Source organism: Mustelus asterias, chromosome 23 (genome assembly GCF_964213995.1).
Source record: "Mustelus asterias chromosome 23, sMusAst1.hap1.1, whole genome shotgun sequence".
NCBI lineage: Eukaryota > Metazoa > Chordata > Chondrichthyes > Carcharhiniformes > Triakidae > Mustelus > Mustelus asterias.
Window position 1 is genome coordinate 12,056,519 of NC_135823.1, and position 6,000 is coordinate 12,062,518.

A 6,000-nucleotide genomic window follows, 5' to 3' on the forward strand; every position below is an offset into this window, starting at 1 on the left:
AGCAAAAATTGAACTCGCGAACACTGATTTAAAAGATCAGTACTATAACCACTGAGCTATGAAGTCAACGGGTTACTTGAGTTCATAGTACGCTTACCGTAATCCGCGGAGCGAGGAATTGCCTTAATTTTTAGTGGATAATATTTGACGGGAGTGGAAATGTCTGAGATGGAGAACAGAGTGTTAAAAGATGTGACTTGAAAGCGGAAGAATTGGAGATGTATCAGATCTTGAGTGATAAATGTTTGCGCTCTGATACAAGATAGCCAGATGGAAGATGAGCCTTGTTTTGCCCTTTACAGACACTGATTTAAAGCAGAAAATGCTGGGAATACTCAACAGTTCAGCTGATGTTGAGTGACGAATGTGAGTCATTCTGAAATCGGAATCATTCTGAAATTAAAAACACTTGGAAATGCTCCTGCCCGATTTCCAACCGGGGACTTTTCGCGTATGAGGCAAATGTGATAACCACTACACTGCAGAAACACGATGATGGTCTTTGAGCAAGCAGATTTGCTTTTCCGGAGGAGGAACTGAACTGGTTCCACAAGACTGTCAATTGCCCACAGAAATTTCTATTTGCATTACCTCTGCTGGTTCCTCCTATGAAAACGTACGATCTAGTGCATATAAATTTCGTGATAACATGTTCGAGCCAAGGTATTACTGACCTTTAAAGTAAACTAACTGAACACCTGACAGTATCGGGATTCGGTGCCATTCCTCCACAAATGCTGTTATCTAGAATTGAGTGCCTCAGAATACTCATCAACGTTTTCAACAGAAGCAATTGATATCAGAGCCGGTATTGCCAGTGAAGCGAACTAATGGAGTAGGATTGGGTCACATGTCCCATGGAGCCTCTTCCAAAACCTAAGGAGATCATGGCGAATCACCAGACTCAACATAAATTTTCAACCCTATTCTGAAGACCCTTCATTTCCTTAGACACCAAAACAAAATTCCTCTCAGTCTTCAATATCCTAACCAACTGAGGATCCACAGACCTCTGGGCTACGGAATTGAAAAGATTCACAAGCCTCTGGATGAAGAAATTTCTTCTCACCTCAGTCCTAAATGGCTGACACACTATGCAGAGAATGTGAGTATAATTCCAAACACTCCATCCGGGAGAAGCAATCTGTCAGCCTGTAAGCTGTCAAACTGTCTCCCAATTTCAGACTTTTCAATGAGATCACCTCTCATTATAGTAAACGCCAGAGAGAACAGACTCACCCCACCGAATTTCTCCTCCGAGAACAATCATCGAAGGAATCAATTCAGTAAAAGTTGGTTCCACCCAGACAACGAGAGAAGAGAGGGAACAAATCCAAAAGAGGGGAAAAGAATAGAGACGGAGAGAGGGAAGGACTGAGGCAGATCTACAAACAGAAGAGAGGCAGATGGAGAGAGAATGGGGTAGACATTGGCAGGAACAGATATATTTCACCATTCCATATTATTTCAAGAAAAAACGTTGAAGACATTGGAAACTGCAAAGGCTATGGCCCTAAAAGTATTCTGGCAATGGTGCTGTAGAATTGAGCTGGAGAACCTGCTGCACCTCTAGCTAAGCAGTTCTTAAGCTGCAAAACTGGCCTCTAACTGCCAATGTGACAATTTGAGCAAGTATGCCCGGTTTACAAAAATCAGGACAAATCCACTCAGCCAAACCACCAGTCTACTCTTGATCATCAGTGATGTGACGGAAGGGGTCATAAACAATGGTTTCAAGAGGCACTCCAATGCATATTGGAGGACTATCACCCGATCTTCCGATTAGGCACTTCCTGCCTTCCGGACTTAACATGGAGTTCAACAACTTCAGAGCATCAACTCACACCTCCATCTTCACCCCATTTCCATTTATTGTGTTTTATGTCATTTTATCTTAATTACTTTCATTGCTTTATATATTCTGATATCACTGAATCACAGAGTCACAGAATACTACAGAGCAGAAGAGGCCCTTCGGCCATTGAGTCTGCACCGACGCATAAAAGGCCCTGACCTGCACCTAATCCCACTTGCCAGCACTTGGCCCATCGCCTTGAATGTTATGGCATGCCAAGTACTCATACAGGTACTATTTAAAGGATGTGAGGCATCCCGCCTCCACCACCCTGCCAGACAGTGCATTCCAGACTGTCGCCATCCTCTGGGTAAAAAGGATTTTCTACAAATCCCCGCTAAACCTCCCAACCCTCATTTTAACTTGTGTCCCCTCGTAAATGACCCTTCAACTAAGGGGAACAGCTGCTCCCTATCCACCCTGTCCATGCCCCTCATAATCTTGAACACCTCAATCAGGTCGCCACTCAGTCTTCTCTGCTCCAGAGGGAACAACCCAAGCCTATCCAAATCCTCTTTTTAAATTAAATGTTCCATTCCAAGCAACATCCTGGTGAATCTCCTCTGCAATCCTTCCATTGTGTTCTCACCCTCCCTATAATATGGCGAACAGAACTGCAGCTGTGGCCTCACCAAAGTTCTATACAACTCCATCATGACCTCTCTGCTTTTGTAATCTATGCCCCGAATGATAAAGGCAAGTGTGCCATATGCCTTTTTCACCACCCTATTAACCTGCCTTTCCGCCTTCAGAGATCTATGGACAAAGACGCCAAGGTCGCTTTGCTCTTCGGAACTTCCGAGTGTCAGACCTTTCATACTATACATCCTTGTCAAATTACTCCTTCCAAACTGTATCATCTCACACTTTTCCGGGTTAAATTGCATCTGCTGCTTACCCGCCCATTTGACCATCTCGCCTATATCTTCCTGTTTACCCAAGGCACTCAACCTCACTGTTAACCACCCGGCCAATCTTTGTGTCATCGGCAAACGTACTGATCCTACCCCCACACTGTCATTTACGTCATGTATATAAATGACGAACAATAGGGGGCCGGCACGGATCCCTGTGGTACTCCAATGGTCACTGGCCTCCAGTCACTAAAGCAGCCGTCTGCCATCACCCTCTGAAACAGAAAATGCTGGCAAATCTCAACAGGTCTGTGGAGAGAAAATAGAATAGAATAGAAAATAGAGCCACCGTTTGAAGTCTGGATGACTCTTCGTCACAGCTCCCCGTTCGAAACGTTGGTTCTATTCTGTTTTCGATCAGGAAGTAATTCCAGCACCTCTTAATTCAGTTTGTTTTTGTTTTTATTCCAATTCAATCAGATCAAGTCCAATTCAGAGTCTCAACAAGTTGAGACATTCCCGATCCAAGCTGACAAGACAAAACACTCACCTCCTGTCTTGGGCTTGATCTACATGATCCAAGCTGACTGGAGTAGGCATAGCTCCTCCTCCAAGGCTTAATCTCATTTGCATCTTAGCCAAAAGGCCGAGATGCCGCTTTTAAAAATTGCTTCAAACGAAGCTAAAATGTAACCTAATGACTTCAACCAAGTACAGCATGTCGATACTACACTTGATCTTAGCCAAAAGGCTGTGTGAACTGACACCATGAAAAGGAATTCCTCATTGAATGAAACCAGCTCTGGCCGCGTCCGTGGAGTGAGAAACCGAGTTAATCTTCCAGCTGGATGATCCTTCATCAGAGATGGAAAAGTCAGAGATGTAACAGACGGAAAACAAGTGCTTAGCTATGATTCCAAAATATTGTGAGAGGCTCGAATGACTAAATGTTCTATTCCAAATCCCAATTATATTCTAACTCGGTGCCGATACCACTGCAAGAAACAATTATCACAAAGCTTCTGGTGGTTATGAGGCCGAGTTGTCTGAGGCGCTGGATTTAGGCTGCAGTCTCTGAGGAGGAGTGGCTTCCCCTGCCACCAGATGCAGTTGCTTTGTCTGTTCAGTGAGTGGCATTTTGTTAAGAAGAAAATCGAGAGGGATGAAAGGTGCAGGGTGACCTCCGAGGACCGAATGTTCCCTTCTGTTGCTGTAGCTATTCAATGATCTTATATGAGTAACACTTACACATTAACACCGGCTGTCGTGCTGTCCAAGTGGTTAAGGCGGTGAATTTGAAATTCATTGCTGTTTTCTCACGAAGGCTTGAACCTCACTCACTGCGCTGCTCAGCATTCATCCCTTTAGGTGACGCCAGAATTAAATATTCGTCAATTGAATCAAAACCTTCCAAATATTGCTCTCTGTTTTTCTTGCTTCACTTCTGCTTTCCTTTATTTCTGTTCATCAGCGAGAATTCACAAAAACTCCAGCCAGAAATGGAACAAAACTGAACCCAGTTGGTGACATCCTTGATTTATGGGTGCTTGTGTCTCTTCTTCAGGCCTCTGTCACTCTCGGTGTCTGTACGTGTTCCTCTATGTGCGTCAATGTGATTGAGTTCCCCGAGAGAGTGAACACATTTTACCATCACAAACTGCATTCACTTATTCATATACCTTAATTGTAAATGGTACAGAAAACAACATGTTTGAAAGTTGCGAGACAGATTGACACTTTCTGACTTCTTTTGAGTGGATATTGCTTATTGACTAATTCCGCTATGTTACACAGCAGAAGATGATTGAAATTTTCTCTGAGCAACATTTAAACAGACAGTGGCTTCACTCAGTGAGATGGTAGGATTCCGGTTCTATATCTGCAATCACAGCATCAATTCCTATCAGTTACTGAGAATCCAATATTTCTAATAAGTTGGAAATGTACAGCAGCATGACCTATTTCGTTTAATTTGAAATTAATATTCATGTATGATAACTCACTGAATAACAAGAGTGGCAAATTTTGGACAATATGTTGCAGAAGGGCAAAAAATACATCTATGTCGTGAATATAAGTAGAAGCAGGAATAGAGGGAGTCTATGTGGTTCAGGGTGCTCTCAAACCTCCACCCTTTCAGTTGGCAGCTAACTTTCCTGAACAAGTTTACAACAAAAATACGACAGCAGTTTAAATTCAGGGCTTTCGCTGCCTGGATTCAATTCAATTCCCTGTCTCGATGTTGTGTAAATTGTTATAACTCGCAAGCAGTTACTGGTTTGAAAATAATCTTAACGGACTCGAAACCTTAACTCTGTTTTTCTCTTCACATTTGCTGCCAGACCGCTGAGAATTTCCAGCACTTTCTGTTTTTATTACACCATGAATTACTGGCTTTATCATACATATGAACACAATAAATAGGAGCAGGAGTAGACCACTCGGTCCATCGAGCCTGTTCCGCCATTAAATACCGTCATGGCTGCTCTTGGGCTACAGTTCTTCCAGTCAGTTTTCCCACCAGGTTTACATAATCCCTGAATTCCTCGAGAGACTAGAAACCTGTCTATCCCAATCTTAAATGTGTTCGATGATGGAGCAACCATAACTGTCAGGTACGGAGAATTCCAAAGATTCACAAGCCTTTCGGTGAGGTAATTTTTCTTTATCTCAGTCCTAAATGATCAGCCTCTTATCCTGAGACTGCCGCCGTGGGTTAGATTCCACGACTAGCAGAAAAAAATCTCTCAGCCTGCACCCTATCAAACCCAACCAGAATTGTGTAGGTTTAATGAGATTTGAAGAGAATATCTATTTACTTTCCAAAATTGCACCCGCTCGGTCACCTTGTCAACTCATCAGACCTGTCTGAATTGCCTCCAAGTCTCTCTGCGCTTTCCTAACAGCTCCCATCAACTAAACCTTACCCACAGGCTCCAGCGAGAATTGAACTCACAGCTCCTGGTTTACAAGGCCAGTGCTCTAACCACTGAGCTACGAAGCCAAACGCTGTGCGTGTCCTGGGGTAGGTGTAACATTATCAGTGGAGTGAGGAACAGGTTGAGTTTTCAGATAGATGTTTGATGGATGTGGAAATGTCTGAGATGCAGAGCAGGAATTTAAAAGATGCAACTTGAGTGTGTCATAATTTGACATGTGTGGCGTGTGTATTTGTCATGTGATTCTTCTTCAGAGTCTATCGTTAATATTACATCTCTGACTTTTCCAGTTCTGATACAGTTCATCCAGCTGGATGATTAACCTTCATCGACGCTGCGAGGCTTGTTTTCA

The 6,000-nt window shown here is 43.2% G+C and overlaps 1 non-coding gene across 1 annotated transcript; it reads right to left on the minus strand.

Annotated features, from left to right (window-relative positions):
* Positions 1-5,640: 5,640 nt before the first annotated feature.
* On the minus strand, positions 5,641-5,713 carry trnat-ugu (transfer RNA threonine (anticodon UGU)). The gene has a single exon. It is a non-coding gene; the product is annotated as a tRNA-Thr (tRNA).
* Between the last annotated feature and the right edge of the window lie 287 nt (positions 5,714-6,000).